Genomic DNA, 26,016 nt, shown 5'->3' with positions numbered 1-26,016 from the left:
CACTTTTTAACAGAGCCAGCATATTGCCCCCACAATCCGGGTCCTCATTTTACCCACCGCTGACCTATAGATCTACAGTCAGCTAAATAAGTTTTTCCCTTAATTTGGTTGCTCAGCTCACCAGCACTGTCATGAGATTCGAATTGCTCCTACCCTCCTTGCCTTCCACAAGATGTTAAAGACCCATTTATGCCACCAGGCATGGGGAAACTAACCCTCCCCCCATCTTTCTGACTCTAGCATTTGAGAATGGTGTGTTTGTGTAGAATTGAATGTTTTTTTTAAGTAGTAATAGGTTTTTCAATTAGTTTAATATTGGATTTGCACCATATTGTAATTTGTTGCTCTGGTGAGCAGCTCTGAGTCCTCGGAGAGGGGCGGCATACAAATCTAATAAATTATTAATTATTATTATTATCGAGGGTAATCTTTAAGTGCTGTGCACACATTCAAAGTGTGCTTTCATAGAACCAGTATGAAAAAAATGGAATCCCTATTGATAATAAGTAAAAAAAAACCAAAAACATCAGAGCAAGAAAAGGAAAATGGTATTCTTATCCACTTTCATTTGTTCTAAAAATAAATTAATTGACCTTACACAATCTCTTAGGCAACAAAGTGAACTCTACTAGATTTTGATTCTTATTTGTTTATTTATTCATAATTTTGGAAAAGAAAACTGCCTCATGGAGAATAGGAGTTCCATTTCACATTTCAAACTTCACCTTTGTATTTATATTTACTCTTAGTCATTCTTTCATCTCAAAATTTATGGGGACACTTAGAAAATTTTTATTTTTGGAAACAAATATTGTTATTGTCCTGGTTTTATTAAAAAATAATAATTAATGTTTCCCCATCAAGTTCTGTGAAACCTCCTTGGATGTTCTTTGAGGGGGAGGCTTTTTTGGGGATAAAAGTTCCCATAAATCCAGATTCCAGAGCTACAAGTAAATCATGATGTAAACATCCCTTTTTAAGGAATATAAAAAACGTACACTTATTTCAAATGCTTCTCTTTCTCCTACCAACTTAAAAACTTATGTACAAATACAAAAAAAAAAGTTAAGCACGTCTTCTTATCAACTGTTCCTTTTTGTTTAAATCAGGCCTCAACACAATAATATAACACTTAGGGAAGAAAATGCATCCCAGAAGCACTGCACTAGAGCACAGGATGGAGAAGATCTCCACAGCTACCATGGCTTTTCCCCTGGTGCTTAGGTAGGTTGGAACAAAGGAGACCCACACACTGCAGAAAGCCAACATGCTGAAAGTGATGAATTTGGCTTCATTGAAGCTGTCAGGAAGATTACGAGCCTGGAAAGCCACAATGAAGCTGGCAAATGAAAGGAGGGCCATATAGCTCAGGACACAATAAAACATAAAAACTGACCCCTCGTTGCATTGTAAAACCATTTCTTCAGGGAATGAATGCATGTCTAATTCTGGGAATGGGGGAGAGGTAGATAACCAAACAATACAGATATTTACTTGAAGTAGAGAGCAGAGAACCACAATAGAAACAGCCAATCTTTTCCCTACCCATGTCCTCATTTGAGATCCTGGTTTGGTGGCCTTGAAGGCAAGAGAAACAAGGATGGTTTTGGCCAACAAACAAGACACAGACAGTGAGAAGATGACACCAAATGCAGGCTGTCTGAGAAGACAAGTGACTCTTCCAGGTTGTCCAAGAAAGAGGAAAGGGCAGAAGAAGCAGAACAGAAGGGAGATGAGGAGGGTATAGGTGAGATCCCGGTTGTTGGCTATCACAATAGGGCTGTCTTTGTGCTTAATAAATGTTCCCAATACCCATGTTGTGATGATAAAGAATGAAGTAGCAGTAGTGGTTAAAATGAGTCCTAAAGTTTCTTCATGAGACAAGAAGCTAATTGTTTTCCTAATGCATCCATCTTTCTTATGATTTGCATAATGATCATTAGGGCATTGAAAGCAAGCAACAGTGTCTATAAGGGGAAAAGATTATGTCAACACAGATTCATAAGAATTATAATTGTTAATCTTCATTTTTATCCCATCCTGATATTTATATTTTTGGTACAAAATATACAACCCACATTAGGAAAATATATATGAACACTTCCCTATGTATGGTTTGTGTGTTGTTGGAATTAAGTCAAGTATTACTTTCAAAACATACAAAGATATAGCAAACCCCAGGAAAATCTCCATCCATGTCTTTTTGTTTTATAATAAATATATGTTCTTATAAAAGTTCATGAAACCACCATTTTCATATTTAAAACCACAATGTCTTCAAGATCACAGTTCAAAATATGGTATGTAAATTAATGTTTCACCAAATTTCAAGTGAAGATAAAAGATAATATTTCAAGGAAGAAAATTCAAAAAATATCAATGTATTACATATATTTCAAGTAAAAACTTAATATGAAACATAACTTTCCGATGCTGCAGACAAATATGTCTTATTTTCATCTAATATTTCTATTTTTTGCTTTCTGTGTTTTTTTGAAAACTTCCTTTCTTGAGTTTACCTATTAAGGAGAATGACTGGAAAAACAAACAAACATGATTTGGAATAGGGAATAATTGTTCCTAACATCTATAATATTCTGCATTATTGCTGCAATAAATGCATCATTAGTTTGTCCCATGTCCCAAGAAGTAATTACCACATTTATTTTTAAGAATTAAAAAAACCCCTGATTTTATATTGATATTTTGAGAGCGTTCTTTTCTTATTATTATTATAAAAGTTTATTTTATTTACACTTCTCTGTGGCAGCCCCGGCCCTCTGGAATAAACTCCCCCTGGAGATTAGAACAGCCCCCACCCTCTTTGTCTTTTGCAAATTACTCAAGACCCACCTATATTGCCAGGCATGGGGGAAATGAGACACCTCCCCAAGGCTTTTATATTTTATGTTTGGTATGTATGTGTTGTATGGTTTTAATTGTTGGGGTTTTATATATCTTTTCTTTTAATATTAGATTTGTTTATTGTTATATTGTTTTTATTATTGTTGTGAGCCGCCCCAAGTCTTTGGAGAAGGGTGGCATACAAATCTAATAAATTGAATTGAATTGAATTGAATTTCTTTATTAAAGAAAGAACACCACAATATGTATATGTGTCTACATGTACAAATCACAAAAGAGAAATTTGAGCATGGGGAATATAAAAACAAGTACAAATATATAGTTTTTGCATTGAACCTTTATCATAAAAAGTAGTTAATGTCTTAATTGAATAGAAAGGAGAGGTCATTACAATACAGTAATAAAATAAAAAAGGAAAGAAGAAGAGTTAAGGAAGAGAAGAGGAAAGGGAGGAAGAAGAACAGAGAAAGAAAAGAAGAAAGAAAAAGAGAAGGAAACTGTACATATATATACAACAGAGACAAGTCAACCTCTTTGTTGAATATCATATCTCACAGCCTTTATAGACGTGTTACATTTCTGTTAATTACTGGTATTTTTGTCGTCATTGATTTATATAGGAAGAATTTCAATTTCTAAAACTGAGGTTTTCTCCCATTGTTGATATCTAGCGAGTCACTTGGGTATGGTTTCAACGTCGTAAATAGAAATTTCTATCCTACTGTTAGATCTTTATTTTTGATGAGGTTGTAGAATGGAAGTTTAGATAGTACGTTCTTTTGTAGTTCAATCAAGTTTTCTGAGTCTTTTTCTGTCTAGCCAAGTGAACCATTTCCCCCAGGCTTTGTAAAATTGTGATTCTTCTTTATCTTGCAATTCCAGGGTCATGTTTGTCAGTTCAGCGCACTCCATTGTCTTGCTGATAAAATGTAAAGTGGTGGGGGTAAGGCTATTCTTGCTGCAGTTAGTATATTTATTAACAGGTACAGTATCTGTCTTCTTTGTCAATTTGGTGTCTGATTATACCTAAAAGGAAGAGTTCTGGGTTAAATGGGATGGGTTTTTGAATAATATGCTCCATATAATTTTTTATTTTTAGTCAAAAAGTTTTCAATTTGGGACAGGTCCACCATAGGTGGTAGTAAGATCCTAGGTCGTGCTTACTTTTCCAGCAAGTTGGTGATATAGATGTGAACAATTTAGCTAGGCAAGCTGAGGGAAGATGCCATCTACAAAACATTCTTACATTAATTATTATTTGCCTCTTAGACAAGAGGCTATTTTGATCAACATGCATAAAATTATTTATATATCTTTTAAGCCTTTAGGCCATCACTGATATAAATATTTTATAGTCCGAATTTAGCAAGGAAATTGGTCAGTAATTTTGGATTAATATTTTATCTGTATTTTTCTTTGGGATCAAAATGATATTCACTTCCACCCATGCCACATTATATACTTTGAGTAATATTTCTCCTAGGGGATCTTGTGGCTCTTTGTACAAATCAATTTTTGGACGGTGGTTCAGGTCGGTAAGACATGGAAGCCCTGGTGAGATTGGATGGGAAAGAAGATGCCAGTAATGGCTATTGCATAGAGCTGACAGCTGGTTAAGACTGGCATTAACCTATTGGGACAATGGAGTGACTAATCCTGGAGAAATTGGGTTACGACAAAAACAGAGTGAACCTTGTTTTACAAGATTAAAGTCTTGAAGTTGAGCTCAGGTAGTGGATTAGAAAAGAGAAGGAGCCATCAAGAAAATGAGGGAGGGAAGTTTTCCTCCCTTTGCATTTGAAGAGCAAGTAAAAGTGAATCAGAGGAGATCAAACTACAAAAAGTGTGATTATCTTTATCAATAATTATCTTTATCAATAGACTTTCATCCATAGAGAAAAATATCCAAAAACTGATTAATCCAAATCCACCCAACAAAATACCACTCACCCCCTAACCACCACCTATTTACACTCCACCAGAACCACCCCAACCTCAACCACTTCCAATACTCCTAAAACCCTCTAGATCTACCACTGATATCTCTACCCTAGTCAAGGATGCCATGGAACGTGAACAAAAATGCCAGAATGCTATCCTCTTTGGTCTTGAAGAAAACCATGAATCAGATTTAACAAAAATAAGAAACATCATCCACCTCCATCACTCACATGCACAAACAATTGCCCCAGAAGATATTTTGGAAGTCACTAGAAATGGACCTGAGCACAGGTATAATGATGGCTCAATAGCCCCCCCTGCTTTTGCAAAGTGGTATGCAAAAATGAGCAAATAAAACAGAAATTCATTAAGACCATTGCCAGAAATAACAAATCTTTCAACAAACTCAGATCCAGGCCATATCTTTCTCTCCTCCAAAGTATTCGCTCTCGCGAACTACGGGGAGAACTCTTCTGCTATAGCTAAACCACTAAGCATAGTTTTCAAAAAATTCTTCAGTACCAGCACACTTCCTAAGCTATGGTCGAAAGCAATGGTCATCCCCATCTTCAAAACAGGAGACCGCTCTCTTGTCGATAACTACAGACCAATATCACTATGCTGTGTCCCATGCAAAGTCATGGAATCAATTATAAACAAATCAATTACTCTCCATCTAGAAACTAATAATTTTGTTCTCAAACAAACAATTTGGATTCAGAAAAAAACTATCCTGCAATCTGCAGCTCCTCCACTGCAAAAATATATGGACTACTCATCTTGATCAAGGGAAATCTATAGACGCAATTTATATCAACTTCTGCAAAGCCTTTGATTCAGTGGTTCACGATAAACTACTCCTAAAACTCAAATCCTATGGCATCTCAGGACCACTCCACAGCTGGATTACAGCATTCCTGTCAAACAGACAAGTGGTCAAAATAGGAAGCACCATATCTACCCCCGTCCCTGTTAAAAGCGGTGTCCCCCAAGGTAGTGTACTGGGACCAACGCTCTTCATTTTCTACATCAATGTACTTTGTGATTACATCACAAGCAACTGTATCCTTTTTGCCAACAATGTAAAACTCTTCAACACCACTGATAACACAACTACTTTCCAAAAAGACCTTGATGCTGTTTCTGAATGGACTAACACATGGCAACTCCAAATCTCAACCAGCAAATGCTCCGTCCTCCACATTGAGAAAAAGAATCTGAACTCCAAATACGAACTGACTAATCAAATTATCACAGATAACCCCCACTTGGTTAAAGACCTCGGTATATTAATAACAAAAGGCTTAAGTGCCAAAGCCCACTGTAACAACATAGCCAAGAAGGCTTCAAGAGTTGTAAACCTAATCCTACGTAGCTTCTGCTCTGGCAATCTCTCATTACTCACCAGAGCTTACAAAACTTTCACCAGACCCATCCTCGAATACAGCTCATCTGTTTGGAACCCATATCGCACCTCAGAATTTAACACCCTTGAAAATGTTCAAAGATACTTCACAAGAAGAGCTCTTCACTCCTCCACTTGAAATAGAATACCCTACGAGACTAGACTTTCAACCCTGGGTCTAGAAAGCTTAGAACTAAGATACCTTAAACTTGATCTAAGTATTGCCCACAAAATTATATGCTGCAACGTCCTGCCTGTTGGCGACTACTTCAGCTTCAACCACAACAACACAAGAGCTCACAACAGATTTAAACTTAATATTAACCGCTCCAAACTTGACTGTAAAAAATACGACTTCAGTAACCGAGTTGTCGAAGCGTGGAACTCATTGCCGGACTCTGTAGTGTCATCCCCAAACCCCCAACAATTTATCCTTAGACTATCCACAGTTGATCTCTCCAGATTCCTAAGAGGTCAGTAAGGGGCGAGTACAAGTGCACTAGAGTGCCTTCTGTCCCCTGTCCTATTGCTCTCCTACATCTCCTATACCTTTCTTCTATTCTATATCTCTTCTTCTATTCTTTCTTTGATATGTTCTATTACTATACCTTCTTTTCTATTATTTCTTAGATATATTTTACTATGAGTATATCCTCTATAACCTTCATTATATATTTACTATATGTATACCCAATATAACTCTCATTCTGCAATGAACAAAATAAATAGATAGATGATAGATAGATAGATAGATAGATAGATAGATAGATGATAGATAGATGATAGATAGATAGATAGATAGATAGATGATAGATAGATAGATAGATAGATGATAGATAGATAGATAGATAGATAGATAGATAGATAGATAGATAGATAGATAGATAGATAGATAGATAGATAGATAGATAGATAAATGTGAGATCAGGTTTAAACTCCAGAGGAAAACATTAAAAAGTACACTGTTATAATAACTTTGACAACTAAATAATCAAAAAGTTAATGAAAAAGAGCTGACTAACTGTGGAAGTTGACATTTTGAATTGATACACCATTTCTGCTAAGCTATAGAAGAGACAAAAGAGACACCTACTGGTTAAAAGAAGGTTGACAGCTGCATAAAGTGACATTTGTCTGCAAAGTCTAATGACTACAGTGATAAGTAACTTTTGGACAAATGACTATTGGAATGATAGATCTATTTTGGCCTTATTCTGGCTTCATAAGCTAGCAATACCCTCACTGGGACTTCAACTTGCAACCTTGGCCTTGTAAGGCAGAGAATTAACATCTAGGCTACAGTATCAAATCTCTTTAGCTCTGTATTCGACACAAAAACATATGTATGTATGTATGTAGGGAGGGAGGGAGGATGGTAGGTAGGTAGGTAGGTAGGTAGGTAGGTAGGCAGATGATAGATAGATAGATAGATAGATAGATAGATAGATAGATAGATAGATAGATAGATAGATAGAAACAAACAGTTATGTATACAGATGGAGATTTTGTCAATTCCGATGGTTTTTAAATGTCTGCTGAAATCCTTTGGCACTCTGCTCAGCATGCCAAGGACCACTGGGACCACTTTCACTGGCTTATGCCAGAGTAGTTGCAGCTTGATTTTTAGATCTTTGTATTTCACTAATTTCTCTAGCTGCTTCTCCTCAATTCTGCTGTCCCCTGGGATTGCGATGTCAATTATCCATACTTTCTTTTTCTCCACAATCATGTGTCTGGTGTATTAGCCGCCCCAAGTCTTTGGAGAGGGGTGACATACAAATCTAATAAATTCAATTCAATTCAAATTCAATTATGTTTCAAAATTATTGTTATTGTTGTTGTTGTTATTGTTGTTATTATTATTATTATTATTGATGGAATATATATTAAACATATATTTGTATGTTTAAGTTACTAATAAAGTGATTTATTTATTTTTACTCTTTTTCTTTTACATTGCTCTTCTTATGATTACCAAATTATAGTAAGATGTTATGGTATAGATATAGTTAAATACGAATATAAGTAAACTTCTTTTAGATATTGTTGTATCAATATTATCAACTTGATTCTAAGATAAAGGGAAATAAAAAAAGACATAACAACAATAACCTAAAATGCATTAATAATTAGAGGAGCAGTGGAGGGAGACATAAGAGGAGAGGCGAAGTGTTTTAATCTTATGAATTGAATTGCATTTACCTGTTTAATTTCTGAATAAAATCACATCAATGAACAAACAGACAATTTAATTAGCTGAAAGCACAACAAAACGTATAGAAACAAAATCAGAAGACTTTGTCAACCTACCCATCTCCTTGGAGATTTTCCCTTCTGGACATGGAACACAATCATAACAACAGAATTCTTTTCCTTCATCTTTCCTTTTCTGATAACCAGGATAACAATAGTCATTGCACAGAGAAATGGGAACCACCTAATTATCAATATTAAAATGTTGGCAGAAAAGTTATTGTTTCAAAGGAAATTGATTTCATAGAATGAAAACCAATATACGTGTCCCAGGATAATGTTGCAGGATTCTATCTGGGTTGGTCACTGGGAGCATAGGTTTTGTCTTCTAGGCTTTTGGACTCGTGCTGAAGCCCATCTTCAGGGAACTATCAAGGTTCTGATATTCTATTGTAATTAAATCATGAGCCTCGAGCCAAGCTTCCAAAAAAAAAAAAATCCATTTGCAAGTCCTCGGAGAGGAGTGGTATATAAATCCAATTAATTAAGGATTATTTATTTATTTATTTATTTTATTTGATTTGACTTCTATGCCACCCAATCCCAAAGGACTCATTATTGAGGACCCGGATTGCGGGGGCAATATGCTGGTTCTGTTAAAAAGTGCTATTGCTAACATGTTGTAAGTTGCCCTGAGTTTAAGAAGAAGGGTGGCATAAAAAATTGAATAATTAAATTAAAATCAATCAATTTTAATGCATTTTAACCTAAACGAGTGAAACGTTATGCACATCGGGGCAAAGAACCCCAATTATACCTACCAACTGATGGGGACAAAACTTTCCAAGACAACCCAAGAAAGGGATCTTGGGGTTTTGGTGGACACCTCAATGAAGATGTCAACCCAGTGCGCAGCAGCAGCAAAAAAAAAAAAGCAAATTCCATGCTTGGCATGATTAGGAAGGGAATCGAAAATAGGTCAGCAAGCGTTGTATTGCCTCTGTAAAAATTGATGGTGAGACCACACTTGGAGTACTGTGTACAGTTCTGGACACTGCACCTCAAGAAGGATATAATGGAACTGGAAAAGGTGCAAAAAAGGGCAACAAGAATGATAAAGGAAATGGAGCCCCTCCCTTATCATACCAGGTTACAATGCCTTTGTCTCTTCAGCCTTGAAAGACAGTGTTTAAGGGGTGACTTGATCAAAGTGTATAAAATCATGCATGGGATAGAAAAGTTGGATAGAGAAAAAATATTTTCTCTATCACACAATACTAGGACAAGGGGGCAATTCCTAAAACTCATAGGTAAGAAAGTGAGGACAAATCAAGGGAAATATTTCTTCACCCAGAGGGTCGTTGGTTTATGGAATTCACTTCCAGAAGAGATCATGACAGCTGTCAGCCTTGATAGCTTCAAGGCAGGATTAGACAGATTCATGGATGCCAAGCATATAGATGGTTATTGAAATGGATGTCTAAGCGCTGCCTCTATGTTGGTTGAGGCAGGTTGAGGCAGGTTCTCAAGGCAGGATTCCCTTGAGTACCACTTGTTGGGGGTCAAGGGAAAGGAGGGTTTTGCCTTCTCTTTCTGCTCAAGATCCCCATGGACAATTGGTGGGCCACTGTGTGACACAGAATGCTGGACTCAATGGGCTTTGGCCTGATTCAGCATGGCTCTTCTTACGTTCTTATGTTCAATCAATCAATCAATCAATAAAACCAGCTCTGACCTTACATAATTTACATTTCAATTATGAGCCTATTTCCCAACTTCCTCCAGGATGTGTCATCAATCACATTCACCAAAGGAGCAACTTTGTGGGTTGTGGAGGTCACTCCCCTCCAGCTGCTATGGGTAACCTTTGGATACAGCCTTGAAAGTGATAAGCATGGAATGTGCTTCTGTCTTTAGCTGCTGTGTCATTTCACTGGTTTCCCATCCCACCTGGCCTATGGCAACTCAAAAGCAGCCCAGTGATACTTTGGGAGTTAACAGGAACTTCTCTCTAGTCTCGAGAGATGGGATTCAACAGGAGTCCGAAAGTTCAGAAGACAAACCTCTGGTCATGATGACAGATTGAATCCTCCAAAAATAATTCCTTACATTGAAAATAAAGTGCTCTCATACATTGAAAAAAAAAAGGTCCTATTTAAGACTATAAATGTAGCCCTCAATTTACAACAATTTGTTTGGTGACCGTTTGAAGTTACAACGGCACTGAAAAAAGTGACATGACCATTTTCATACTTATATCTATTGCACTATTCTCATGGTCACTTGGTCAAAATTCAGCCATTTGCAGGACATTCATGGTGGTTACAGAATCCTGGGATCATGTGTTTTGAGGCCTTCTGACAAGCAAAGTCAATGGGGAAGCCAGATTCACTTAACAACTGTGGCAAGAAAGAGGCAAAATCACTTAACAAATGGCTTACTTAGCAGCAGAAATTTTGGGCTCAGTTGTGGTCTTAAGTCGAAGACTAGTTGTATGAAAGAGTCAAGAAATAAATTGAATTTGAAAATGTATTTCAAGCACAAATAGGGTCATTTTCAATTAGCCCTCCAATTAGTTCTTCCTCATTTCATTACGACATGCAATGGAAAACTAAAACAGTACACAATATCAACTATCATTAGCTTTTAATATGTAACAATATTGTTAGCTTTTAACAATACTTTAACCAAAGCACCTGAAGGCGAAACAAGAAGCAGTTTGTTTGGTTTGTTTGTTTGTTTGTTTGTTATTATTCAACTTCTTGGCAACTCAATCCGGAAGGACTCAGGACAGCTGCGAAGGGACTCAGGACAACTGCGAAGGACTGAGGGCAGCTGGATGGAAACTAATCATAGAGAGAACCTTAAAAACATATATGCTTTATTTTTTCAAAAGCATTTTTTAAATGTTTTGACTAATTTTGTCTGTTTTTTTGTAAATTTATTTTTAAGTCTATATTTAAATTTTCTGAATAAAATAAAACAAATAAAAATTACAGAACCAACCTAGAAAATAAGATATTTCATGGTATTTAGAACAATTAAGCAGTGAAACAAATTGCCTTCAGTAGATATAGGTGCTCCATCGCTGCAGATCAGACAACCATTTGTCTGAAATAGTATAATGTCTCCTGCTAGAGGAGGGTTGGATTAGAGGTCCCCGTTACATTATTTTTTAATTCTGTTAATCTTCACGAATTGCCCAGATGCATAAAAGTAGATATGAACCCATCTGAGAATGGTCATTCCTTGAAATAATACCTGATTAAATGATCTATGCCAGATTATCATGTCTTCATTTATCTCTAATTCCTTTCCACTGAGAGCATCTGGATCCACTTTTCCAACCTTTCGTCTCTGGAAGGTGGAATTGGAAAAGGTGACTATGTTGATGATGTCAAATATACCTTCCATTTTCTTTTGATCATAAAAAACCAAAGCCTCTCCAAGCGAATTATTGAATTTCATGTATTTAAGAAACTGGTGGAGCTATATTATTGGGATTTAGAAAAAAAATAGAAAAATGAAGAATAGAAAAGTATGAGTAATTCAGTCTTAGTCTTATACCTTTCATGGAGACACTCTGAAAACATGGAAAGTCTCCTTATGCAGTAGTTATACCACAAAATTCACCTGCCATGGTTGCACTTCTTCGTATCCTGATAATTGGTGCCTCACCAAATTCCTGGGATTAGATTGAAGTAAGGAGAGAGCATGTATAGCTTGAGCCAATACATAGATAGCATTATAGATACTATAGCTATGGCCAGTGAACTGCACTTCAAAGAGAGCCCCAGGAATGTTCTCCAACCTCTCTTCTCCAGTACAAGTGTCATCATCCAGAAAGGTCAAAGAAGGGGATGGTAATGAACAGTCAAAGGCTTGTGCCCAGAAAAGTGGAAAAAAGCCATCTTGTTGAATCCAAGGAGGTTTCATCAACTCTAGGAATTCCTTGAACCCTGGAATTTCTCTGGAGTGAATGGTAAACAAAATGGCACCGTCAAAGATCTGCCGATCCCATTTTCTTTGCATTCCTGTTAATATGTAATCCATCTGGGCAGTCATGATCCACACTTTCCCCAAAGAACTCTGCCCATGTCCAGGATCAATCCAAAAAATGATACTGGTCACCCATATAACTGACAAAGATTCTCCGCACATGATAAAGATACTGATCTGTTCAACAGTTATTTGTTCATAAATATTTCTCCCTTTCGCAAGCATCTCAAATAATTTATCCCAGTAAGTTAAAAAAGGAATTCTTTGTGTACAAGCAGAGCAGATTCCATGTTGGGAAAAGAGAGACTCCATGGTCTGCAGAAAATAATCTCCATGCCTATTATCAATTGCAAGGAGCCCAATCCATCTCCACCCAAAATGTTGGAGCAGTCGGATTATCCCAATATATTGGGTGGACTCATTTGGGACCATGGAGTAATAGAAAGGAATCTCCGTGCTATGAACATCTTGTGGGGTAAAGGACCCATATGTGAGCTAAAGGAAAATAAACACAAATTGTAGTGTCAATATCAGCGTCTCTGAGTCTGTGGAGAGGGGCAGCATACAAATCCAATTAATAATAATAATAATAATAATAATAATAATAATAATAATAATAATAATAATAATAATCTATTTATCTTCTGCTATTTGTAAAACTAATACTGGTCAGCAGGCTTAGTCAGATTGTTGCGCTATGGGGACATCAATCAGAGATAACCAATTTTTTATAACCTTAGTTGAGAAGAAGAAAGGAGGAGGGAATTTTCATGCCTCTGTTTTCAAAGATCCTACCTGTGGAGTCTTGTAAATCTGTAACAGGTTAGCGATATAAGAGGAAGTTTCAAAGCTGAGCCCGCCTATGACAGAAATGAGATTCTTCCTTGTGTCACACTTGTAGTTGGGGACTAATCTCTCTGATCTGAAGAGGAGGTCTAGAGTGGTCCGATAAGTCATCATTGCATTGTAGTAGCTGTCATGGATATGGAAGCCGAGAGTGATATTGGACAAGATTTTTGGATTCTCATTGATCTTCTTCACAGCAAAGACCAGGGAAAGTACATGCTGGTAGAATTTTGTTATCACTCTGAAAATAGGATAATTTATACATATTATTAAACACTTCTAGATTATTGTCCTGGAATCCAATGAAGGCCTGCAAATTTTTTTACTACTGTACTGTGAGTGTGGCTTATTTTGTGGGTGTGGCTTACTAGCCATGTGACCATGTGGGAGTGGATTACAATCATGTGACCGGGGGTGGCTTAAAAGTAGCCAACTTGATGTCATTCACGTCAAGGGTTTGCGTTAGGGTTAGGGTGCCTGGCCACTCCTTCACCTCAAAGAGATATAATTTCCCTATCTATTTATTATTATTGAACATCTAAAATATACTATTTAATTCTATGTATATATGCCATATGTGTACCACAAAAATATACATTATCTACCATATAAACTGTATGTTATACACACTCAACCTCATTTATTGCAATAGGAAAAATATACCCAGAGCCTAGAAGGGAAAAAAAAGGGAAAAAAATCATTTTTTTCTACCAGTTCTGCATACCTGAGCAACATTTTTCTATTGGTTCTGAGTACCTGACCATGCCCATAAGAGCCCATACATAATGGCAGATCCATTTCTATTTCCTACTCTAGTAAAACTAAATAGAAGTTTTTGTTCAAAGTTTCACACAGTTCCTGAGTAACAGAAATCTTATTTGGCTGCTATTGTCTTGCTATACACCAGTCCACATGAAGCTCTTATTATAAGGTAGAAACTTCCACATTTCTTGAAGGTGTAAAGACATTTTAATATAGCTATACTAGTCTCCCTTAAAAAATAGTTTGTCATAGAAGTGACTGCCTGAGAAGACTCCTGGAATGGGGATGACAGGATTTGCATCACAGTGGAAGTATGCATTTTGCCACATCACGTCTTAGAGGGTTCTTTGTCAGCTGCTTTCAAGAAGCAGGGACCAGAGGACCAGTTTGGGGTCATGGCCACCCAACAATCACTGTTGATTCAACGAACAGGGGCAAATTTCCACCACTGCCAGCAATCCACCCCTGGCTCCCTCCCATATTTGGATAGACCAAGTTGTCTAGATTAGTCTCACCAAAATATGTGTTTGTTTGTGTGTGTGTGTATGGGTTTTTTTTCTGTTGAATTACCCTGGTATATCCAAATATGGGAGGAGCATAGAGGTTCCTCTTTGGGGCCATATCCAAGGCAGTTAAACTTTTATAGTCGACAAACTATAATCTATATGTGTAACATATTTTTGCTGATAATGAAAATGACAGAAGACTAGTATAGATCTACTTCAAGTTATTTTGCTCTTATCAGCTAGTTACAGGCAGACTGCCCAGGTTCAAATCCTGGTAAGGGTATGGCTAGCTGATGGGAGCAAAATAGCTTGAAATAGATCTATACTAGTGTCCCTTCCTTTTCATTATTACACACACATAAGCACACATGCACACACACATCCCCTAAGTATTCTCATTTTGACATAAAGGCTTTCTAACCATTTTATGGTTCCAAACATACAATTTAGTTGCATCTTTAAATAAGCAATAGCTTTATTAAACTCCATATTCAGAATAAGCAAATCTTACATTGTTCTTCACTGAATCATTCCTTGTTTTTTTTATATATATGTTGGCACCTATTCTTTTGAGTTAAAAGTTGTTCAAAGAAAGCAGATGAAAACTTGAGCAGATCGAGTTTTCATAGAGTTTTGGGCTGCAGGCTAAATAAGACTTTTGTTCTCCCATTAAGATATTTCATTTTATTTTTAGGAAAATAACATGGTAGGGTGAACAGGAATTGCTGGATTACCAGTCTCTAAGACACAGGGATCTAGTAAAATTGAAAAAAATCTTTAAAAGATATTCTTGGCCTATTCAGTAACGTAAGAATAGAATTTACCGATTTGTTGTTGCTGTTGTTAAAAAGAAAGCATCAACTTCCAATTTAAACAAAGTCTATTTGAAAAACAGAATTAGAAATTTGTCTACAGTGCTCTTTATAACTGATAAGGTTATACATAATTTATTGTTTCGTCTTCCCAAACATAGAATGTTCTTGCATTATAAACAAACAGTAGATTTATTATACTCTATATTCCATCATGCATCATCTTTCATCAGAAAGGGTCCACATTAGATAAGAAAATGTAACAACCCCCACCCCCCACCCCGATTTATTATAATCTTTCTACCTAGAGAGGCCACAAAGGTGAAATGTCTTACTCTGGATTGCCAAAATATTCCTGAGAGGCATGCTGCTGAAATGAAAGTTCATTAAAATGGTAGTTCGCCATAGATACCATCCCTCCAATGACAAGGTCCCCTTCCTGGTACCATTCATTTGGGACAATTATGGGATCCCCTGGATCACAGGGTAAAGTCTTCACTCTGAAAAGTGGAAATAAGAAAAGAAACAACATTCTGGGCAGCAAAGATTATCTAAATATACAAGTTACTCAACAGCAACTTCCAAGATTAGTTGGTATTCATCAGCCTCAAAATTCCTGTTAAGAGCAAGGCTGAAGACTAAGTTTTGACCCTGATTTTTCTTTTATACAGTGCCTACATGCAAAAGTGCCTAATGGCACTAAACATAACTGAATTGGGCAGTTGGAATCACAGGACTTGTGTGTCATTTTTTGTCTACTATCCAGTCTCCATGGGATATAATTTCCCCATGATTTTTCCCCTCATTTCTCTAAAGCCTTATTCAAGTGTTTACAGGTTTTATGAAGAGAACAAATTAGTCTCTTTAGAATAATTCTAGTGGGAAAATAATTGTGGCTTCCAATTTTGTTTCTTCGACTGTTCAACATAATTGTTTTTTAAAAAAGGATATTGAATTTAATATGTCCTGATTTCTTTTCTCTTTGTGGCATGATGAGCCACAGTGGCACAGTGGTTAGAATCCAGTACTGCAGGCTACTTCTGCTGATCGCCAGCTGCCTGAAATTTGGCAGTTCAAATCCCATCAGACTCAAGGTTGACTCAGCCTTCTATCCTTCTGAGGTGGGTAGAGGACCCAAATTTTGGGAGGTAATAATACTAACTGTACAAACTGTTTAGAGAAGGCTGTAAAGCACTGTAAAGTGATACATAAATCTAAGTGTTTTTGCTATTACTATGATAACTGGAAAAATTCAGAGGTACTTCAAAGCCATTCTTTGACTGTTAAAATTTGGATGATTTTCTGCTTTGGAAAAGTAAGGAAAAAATGAGGAAAAAACTAACCAAATGACAACAAAAGTTGAGTAAAAGCCAGGATAATATCCATGTCACAAAAAAAGATTCTGGGTGACATACCAGCAATAAATAACAAATATATAAAAATAATTATTCTAAAACTACAAAAAGTCATCATTAATTTTTTTAAAAAAGCACTCATAAATTTAAATATACAAGACACATGGAGAGAGTAAAATATCACATACAATGGAGACTTCTAATAACATGTCTGGTTCCTTGGGACTCCTCAATCTTTGTGACATTTTGTTTGTTTGTTTGTTTGTTTGTTTGTTTGTTTATATGCCACTCATTCCAAAGTGGACTCAGAGTGGCTAACATTCAATAAATACAATAATGGTAAAATACAATTACAAATACATAATAAAATAAAAACTAATGAAAAATAATAACTTTAATGTAATAACACACACAGCAGTCAATATAATTCTAAACATAACATAATATTCTAGACATATGTTTTGATGGATGGAGTCAACCAATCTTTGAGGAGGAGAATGTTTCATTGGATAGGTGCTGTATCAGACAAGGCCTGTTTTCTTTGATCCACCAAATGCAGATCCTTGGCGGATGGTGCTCATAGCATGCCTTCTTTGCTAGAATTAATGGACTAGGTGAAGTCATTGGAGTGAGCAGTGCTTCAGGTAATGGGACTTCCTGCCAAAGGTCAAAGAAACAATTGGATCTGGACTTGGATCGGGAATCAAATTGGACGTGGAAACCAAACTGGTAGCCAATGAAGCTTGTGTAACACAGAAATGACATGCAATCTTCTAGGAAAACATATACTGCCCATACTATTCCAATGTGGAGCAATTGAAGTTTTTAGAATCTTTTCAAGGTCAACCCCAGGTACAGTGCATTATAATAGTCCATCTGGAACTGACTAGGGCCTGAGAGTCTATGAGCACAGCCTATGAGCTTTATGAAAGTATTGCACAGGCACATAAGACAAAGCTCTACAAAGACCACCACCACCGCCCAACTATGGTTAACACCTGTTCTCTCTCCACCCAACCCTACACTACCCAGATCGCAGTCCAACTTTCTTTTGAATGTGTCAAATGAAGGGGCATTCACAATCTCTGCTGGCAGGTTTTTCCACTGGTTGATCGCTCTCACTGTCAGAAAGTTCTTCCTTATTTCCAGGTTGAATCTCTCCTTGGTCAGTTTCCATCGGTTGCTCCTGGTCTGGCCCTCTGGTGCCCTGGAAAATAGAGTGACCCCCTCCTCTCTCTACCTCAAATATCTGTATACTGCTATCACGTCCAGTCTGGCCCTCCTTTTTGCTAAACTATTCATGCCCAGTTTCAGCAACCTCTCTTTGTATGTCTTGGTTCCCAGTCCCTTTATCATTTTTGTTGCTCTTTTCTGTACTTTCTCTAGAGTTTCAATGTCCTTTTTGTAGTGGGTTGACCAAAATTGAATGCAGTACTCTAGGTGTGGTCTGACTAGTGCATTATAGAGTGGTATTAATACTTCCTTAGACTTGAAGTATATCCCCCTGTTGATGCAGCTTAAAATTGTGTTGGCTTTTTTAGTTGCTGCTGCACAATGCTGGTTCATATTTAGTCGGCTATCCACCAAAACTCAAAGATCTCTCTCACAGTCGCTATTGTTGAGTGTGGTTTCCCTCAATTTGTATGCATTTTTCTTACCTAGGTTTAAGATTTTGCTTTTTTCAACATTTTGTTAGTTTGAGCCCACAGTACTAATCTATCTAGATCTTTCTGTATTTTGAGCCTATCCTCTGGGGTATTGGCTACCCTGCCAGCTTGGTGTCATCTGCAAATTTGATTAGTTCCCCCTCTATTCTCTCATATTGATGAATATGTTGAAGAGCACTGGGCCCACTGAGGTACCCCACTTCCTAGCTCCTTCCATGTGGATTTGGAACTGTTGAGGACTACTCATTGGGTGTGGTTGGTCAGCCAACTGTTAATCCATCTACATGTGTTGTAATCTATCCCACTTTTTTCCAATTTGTAGAGTAGTAGGTTGCGGTCTACTTTATCAAATTCTTTACCAAAGTCCAAGTATGTTAGGCATATAAGTCCAATTAATAATCAAATAAATAAATAAATAAATAAACAAACAAACAAACAAACAAACAAACAAACAAATAAATAAATATTGCATTACGCTGGTCTACTGATTTGGTTATGGTATGGTTATTTCTGACAAACCCATGTTGGTTGTTGGTTATTATCTTGTTTGTTTCTAGATAGTGGCAGAGTTGCTTTTTGATTAGTTTTTCTAGTATTTTTCCAGGTATAGATGTTAGACTGATTGGTCTGTAGTTGCCTGGGTCTATTTTTTCTCTTTTTGTAGATGGGGACTACGTCGGCTCGTTTCCAAACTTCCAGTAGTTCTCCTGTGTTCAATTATTTGTGGAAAATAAGGAGTAGTGGTTCTGCGGTGATATCTGCCAGCTCTTTTAAGACTCTGGGATATAGTCCATCTGGTCCTGGTGATTTGTACTCATTAAGTTCTCTCAGGTGATCTCTTGCTATGATTTTAGTTATGTTGAGTTCTGTTCCAAAACTGATTTTTTGCGGCTGTGATACTGGTCTGTTGGTAGATGGTTTCTTTTGGTGTGAAGACTGATGCAAAATATTTATTGATAAGCTCTGCTTTGTCTCTGTTGTTTATGATTTCTTTGCCACCTTCTCTTTTTAGTATACCAACTGTTTCTTTGATTTTTTTTCCCTTGTTGTTTATGTGTTGGAAGAAGCTTTTTTTGTTGTCATTGACTTTTGCTGCAAGGTTTTGTTCATATTGGGCCTTTGCTGTCTTTATCTTTTGTTTGCATGTTCCTGCTATTTGATGGAACTTTGCCTTGGTTATGTGCCTCTCTTTCCATTTTTTTGTAGTTGACTTTTTTTTCTTTTAGAGTGTCTATGAGGTCTTTGTTTAGACATGTTGGTTTTTTTGTTAGATTTCCTGTTTTTTCTTTTTTATAAGGATTGTGTTATTTTGGGCTTTTATGATTGTGCTTTTCAGGGCCTCCCAAGCTTCCTGTGTGGATTTACCTTTAAGGACTACCATCCAGGGGATCTTTCCCAGGTTATCTCTAAGTTTGTTGAAGTCTGTTTTTTAAAATTTCGGAACCCTTGATGTTAGGACCAGTCATTTGTGTTTGTATTATATTGAATTTTATGATGATGTGGTCATTATCACCCAACATCCCTTCTACTTCAAATCCTTCTATCGTTTCTTCTCTGTTGGTGAGTATTAGATTTAATGTTGCTGTTCCTCTAGTTCCTACTTCCACTTTTTGGGCTACAAAGTTATCTGCAAGACTGGTTGTGATTGTTGTGATTTACCCAAAGTGAATTTGATGGTATCCAAACTGAATAATTTATAATTTATATAGGCCGAAATGGTTAGGTTTATTGGATTTATATGCCGCCCCTCTCCGCAAACTCGGGGCGGCTCACAACAATAATGGTACCATCCTAGTCTCCCTTAATTTTAAAATTTCAGCTAAAAACATTTGATACATACAGAATATAGTTGTCGGCTATGAATAAATTAACTGCCTTGAAATGGTCCTGGGTTGGACCTAGAGGCAAAAAGGAGCTGTGACGTTCCTTCAATATACCAGGGTGATCCGACATAAAAAAAATATAGCCCTTCCCTGGTACAGAGCTGGAGGGATCAAGGTCTGGTGGCTCAACTGCTAAGTCTCTGCCTTACAAGGCAGAGGCTGCCAGATCAAATCCCAGTAAGGAAGGGTGTGGCTAGCTGATGAGGCCAGAACAAGGCTGAAATGGTACCATCCTAGTCTCCCCTAATTTTAAAATTTCAGCTAAAAACATTTGATACATACAGAATATAGTTGTCGGCTATGAATAAATTAACTGCCTTGAAATGGTCCTGGGTTGGGCCTAGAGGCAAAAAGGAGCTGTGACGTTCCTTCAATATACCAGGGTGATCCGACATAAAAAAACATATAGCCCCTCCCTGGTACAGAGCTGGAGGGATCAAGGTCTGGTGCCTCAACTGCTAAGTCTCTGCCTTACAAGGCAGAGGCTGTCAGATCGAATCCCAGTAAGGAAGGGTGTGGCTAGCTGATGAGGCCAGAACAAGGCCGAAATGGTACCATCCTAGTCTCCCTTAATTTTAAAATTTCAGCTAAAAACATTTGATACATATATATATACAGTGATCCCCCGGTTATTGCATCCCCGACCATTGCGAACAGGGTAATTTGCGATTTTTGAACCCGGAAGTCAAAACACCATCTGCGCATGCGTGCCCTTTTTTCTATGGGCACGCATGCGTAGATGGCGCCCGGCAGATCAGCTGCTGGGCGGCTTCCCTGGGTCTTCCCCCTCTTGCTGGCGGGAGGGCGAAGCCCCCCCCAGCACCCGCTCGCCCGCCCTTCGCCCTTCGCCCGGGAAGTTCGCCAGGAGTCAGCGGAGAACGGCACAACTGTTTTAAAACGATCGGAGCTTTCCAATGAGTCCCGAAGACAAACGTCAAACTTCCGCGTTTGTCTTCGGGACTCATTGGAAAGCCGCGCGGGTGTTTTAAAACGTCGCCGCCGACATGGGGGGCTTGCTAGCACCCCCCCAAACCCAGGTTGGGGGTTCGGGGGGGTGCTAGCGAGCCCCCCATGTCAGCGGCGACGTTTTAAAACAGCCGTGCCGCCCCCAATCTTTGGCTCCTCGCTAGCGCTGCGGAAGTTAAAAACACCATCTGCACATGCGCAGATGGTGTTTTTACTTCCGCAGCGCTACTTCGCGAAAACCTGCTCGTTGCGGGGGGTCCTGGAACGGAACCCTCGCAACGAGCGGGTTATCACTGTATATATATTTTACAACAACACGAAGCTTGGAACTTCAGCCTGATGATGGTGAATGTGATTTCACCGAAACGTCGCATAGACATGCAAAATATTACACAGGGCAAAACCCGAACTCAGAACAATCTACATATATATATATGTACACCAGGGTGATTCAATACACCAGGGTGATTTGACACAAAATATGTAACCCTTCCCTGGTGCAGAGCTGAAGGTATTGGATACTGTAGCCTAGAGGATAATTCTCTGTCTTACAAGGCAAAGGTTGCAGGTTCAAGTCGCAGTGGGTATGGCTAGCTGATGAGGCCAAAATAAGGCCGAAATAGATCTATCCTAGTCTCCCTTAATTTTCAAATTCAGCAAAAAAAACACGTGACATATATATATATATATATATATATATATATATATATATATATATATATATTTTCTTAAATTTTCACGGGTATATGTATGTAGATTGTTCTGAGTTCGGGTTTTGCCCTGTGTAATGTTTTGCATGTCTATGCGACGTTTCGGTAAAATCACATTTACCATCATCAGGCTGGAGTTCCAATCTCTGTGTTTTTGCAAATGAATATTAGCAAAATATTAGCATTTGCAAAAACACAGAGATTGGAACTCCAGCCTGATGATGGTAAATGTGATTTTACCGAAACGTCGCATAGACATGCAAAACATTACACAGGGCAAAACCCGAACTCAGAACAATCTACATATATATATATATATATATATATTTTCGTAAATTTTCACGGGTATATGTATGTAGATTGTTCTGAGTTCGGGTTTTGCCCTGTGTAATATTTTGAATGTTTATGCGACGTTTCGGTGAAATCACATCCACCATCATCAGGCTGAAGTTTCCAATCTTCGTGCTTTTACAACAGCACGAAGCTTGGAAACTTCAGCCTGATGATGGTGGATGTGATTTCACCGAAACGTCGCATAAACATGCAAAATATTACACAGGGCAAAACCCGAACTCAGAACAATCTACATATATATATATATATATATATATATATATATATATATATATATATATATATATATATATATGTAGATTGTTCTGAGTTCGGGTTTTGCCCTGTGTAATGTTTTGCATGTCTATGCGACGTTTCGGTGAACTCCAGCCTGATGATGGTGAATGTGATTTCACCGAAACGTCGCATAGACATGCAAAACATTACACAGGGCAAAACCCGAACTCAGAACAATCTACATATATATATATATATATATATATGTTTTCGTAAATTTTCACGGGTATATGTATGTAGATTGTTCTGAGTTCGGGTTTTGCCCTGTGTAATGTTTTGCATGTCTATGCGACGTTTCGGTAAAATCACATTTACCATCATCAGGCTGGAGTTCCAATCTCTGTGTTTTTGCAAAAACACAGAGATTGGAACTCCAGCCTGATGATGGTAAATGTGATTTTACCGAAACGTCGCATAGACATGCAAAACATTACACAGGGCAAAACCCGAACTCAGAACAATCTACATATATATATATATATATATATATATATATATATATATATATATATATATATATATGTAGATTGTTCTGAGTTCGGGTTTTGCCCTGTGTAATGTTTTGCATGTCTATGCGACGTTTCGGTGAAATCACATTCACCATCTTCAGGCTGGAGTTCCAATCTTTGTGTTGTTGTAAATGGAATATTAGCAAACTGACATTTCTTTCTAGTATGTAGTGTGGGGGTGGAGATTTGCTTTGAATGTAGCAAATAGATTGGGTGACTATGCTTCAGTGATCTGATTGGTTGGTGTAATCATAGTTGTTAGAAGGAATGACATGAAGATTTTATGAAGTTTTTTGTTTAAGGCTGATTTCCAAATATAAAATTCTAAAATCATAATAATTAGAAGGATTGACATGTTGATTATTATGAAGTGTTTATTTTGTTTAAGGCTGGTTTCCAAATCTCTGGCAGGCGGGAGGTATCATCCCTTTTATTTAAACAAAGGGGTCTCTTTTCAATTTCGATAGCTTCTAGAGAGATTCTTTTATATAAATTCTCTGTTTTGTGGAGTAATTTAGTTTTTTCAAAGTCAATTTCGTGCCCTGTTTTTTTAATGTGCTGGACAAGGGAGGAGGTCTTTTCTTGTTTTTTGACTGCATTCACATGTTCTGCTATGCGTTGGCTCACTCTTCGGTTAGTTTGTCCAATGTATGTGGCTGCACATGTTTTGCAAGGGATTTCATAGATTCCTTGGTATTCCAATTGGATTTTATCTTTGGGGCTCCTTAGGATATTAGATATTTTTTGGTTAGTGCAAAATGAGGTTTTGATGTTATGTTTGTGCAGGATTTTACTAATTTTATCCGTGGTGCCTTTGATGTAAGGAAGGATGGTGGTGCCATTGTCCTGTTCTTGATCTTGTTTTTTGGGGGGTGTCTCTTTATTGATTAGGTTTGTTATTGTTTTCTCTTTGAATCCATTAGAAATTAGTACATCTTTGAGTTTGTTCAATTCAGTTTTTAAGTGCTCATGGTCAGCTAAGCGTTTGGTTCTGGTGATGAGAGTTTTGGCCACTGAGGTGATTTGTGCGGGGTGGTGGTGTGAGTGTGCATTTAGATAACGGTTGGTATGGGTTTTCTTTTGGTAGATAGTATGTCCTAGGCTGCCATTGGGTTTTTTATAGACCAGTACATCTAGAAAGGGAAGTTGATCATTGATTTCTGTTTCCATAGTAAACTGTATTTTGGGGGGTAGGCTGTTGAGATGTGTGAGGAAATTGTCTAGTTTTTCTTTACCATGTGGCCAAATTACAAAGGTATCATCAACATATCTCAGCCAAAGTTTGGGTTTGTATTTGGCTTGCTCTAAAGCATTATTTTCGAAATATTCCATATAGAGGTTGGCTATGACAGGTGATAGAGGTGATCCCATGGGGGCTCCCTCTATTTGTTTATATCTTTGTTTATATATATATATATATATAAAGAAAAAGCATTAAAAGATGGAAAGGGACAGATATTGTTGTGATTCACACAAAGTGAATTAGATTGATGGCATCCAGACTAAATAAAATATATATTTTTAAGAAAAAGCATTAATAGATGGAAAGTGACAGATGGCATGGAATGCACAATAAACTACACCAGCGATGGCAAACCTAGTGCACATGTGTGCACTGGCCAGCTGATTTTCAGCCTTCCGCATGGCAGAGGGAGGCCATTTTTGCCCTCCCAAGGCTTCAGGAAAGCCTCCTGAAACATAGGGAGGGTGAAAAACTGCCCAATAGTCCTACTGAAGTTCTGGTAGGCCCATTAGGCCATTTTTCATGCTCCCCAGGTTTCAGGAAAGCCTCCTCAAGCTTCAAAAGTTTGTTTTTGTGTGTACATGCATAAGGGGGAAGAGCATTGTATTATGGATATAGGCATGCATACATGCACTATCGCACATGTTTGTACCCTTTTGGCATTCAAGAAAAAAAAGGTTCCCCATCACTGTACTATGTGTACACTTTCATAGTTTTCTGCAAGTCCCTGTCCCCTTATTTTGTACTCTGAATTATAATAGATTAAAAGCCATTATTTCATTTGTCATTCTCTCTGTGTCCACGTGGGCATTATCATAAAAATCATTAGATTTTTAGAATTATTTTTATATCAGGTAAAGGGAGTAACTTTCTCATATTGACAATTAACAATTGTAAAGTTTTTCTTCCCCCATTTTTAAGGCCATGTATAGGGGGAAAATCTTTTAACAGGTAGCTCTTCCTGGAATTGATTCAAATTGCTGTCATTTGCTCAAAGCTCCAGAGATTTTTCAGAGAGCAGAGAAAAATAGAAAGCAAGGTTGAAAGAGGTTATAAACTAATCCCAGTTCCATGGAGAACTTGGGGTAGTGGGAAGAACCCAACAGGAGTATTGTGTTCAGTTTCTCCAGCATCTGTCTTTTCTTTGATCAGACCAATTTTTGATTTGAGTTGTAGAAACCTCAGTCATTATTCAAGTGTATGTCTGTATCTCCTGTTAAAGGTTTAGATTAATGCTTTTTTTTAACTTGTTGCTTGTATCCTAAGATTTTTATTAATATTGATTGTTTCTTCATTGCTTATTTGACCCCTATGACAATCATTAAATGTTGTACTACATGATTCTTGACAAATGTATCTTTTTCTTTATGTACACTGAGAGCATATGCACCTAGTCAAATTCCTTGTGTGTCCAATCACACTTGGCAATAAATAATTCTATTCTATTCTATTTTTTCTTAGGAGGTGTGTTGAAAAATTTAGCATGCTAAGTCAGATCCACTGGTGTGGGTTGATATGTTGGAAACCTCTTTTAGAAGATATTTTGGCTGCTGATGTGTTATTTATTCTGATGTTCCCAGTTATCAAAGTGAATGCCCTCAGGTGCCCAGAATCTGATCCTATTCCTATTCCACATGAATGGTACCAACCAGGTGATCTTCTTGTTGGAGAAATGGCTTCACAGCATCTATATGCCTTCAGTGAACATACATTTGATAAATACC

At 37.4% G+C, this 26,016-nt stretch overlaps 1 protein-coding gene and 1 pseudogene across 1 annotated transcript in view; both read right to left on the bottom strand.

Annotated features, from left to right (window-relative positions):
- LOC139154299 (uncharacterized) overlaps positions 1 to 26,016 on the bottom strand; it is a 1,065,525-nt gene that overhangs the window by 327,462 nt on the left and 712,047 nt on the right. The window lies entirely within an intron of this gene.
- On the bottom strand, positions 1,066 to 15,782 carry LOC139154455 (vomeronasal type-2 receptor 26-like; annotated as a pseudogene).

This window comes from Erythrolamprus reginae, chromosome Z, assembly GCF_031021105.1.
Source record: "Erythrolamprus reginae isolate rEryReg1 chromosome Z, rEryReg1.hap1, whole genome shotgun sequence".
Classification (NCBI taxonomy): domain Eukaryota; kingdom Metazoa; phylum Chordata; class Lepidosauria; order Squamata; family Dipsadidae; genus Erythrolamprus; species Erythrolamprus reginae.
Note: the sequence above shows the minus strand (reverse complement) of the source record. Positions and strands in the feature narration are given on the sequence as shown.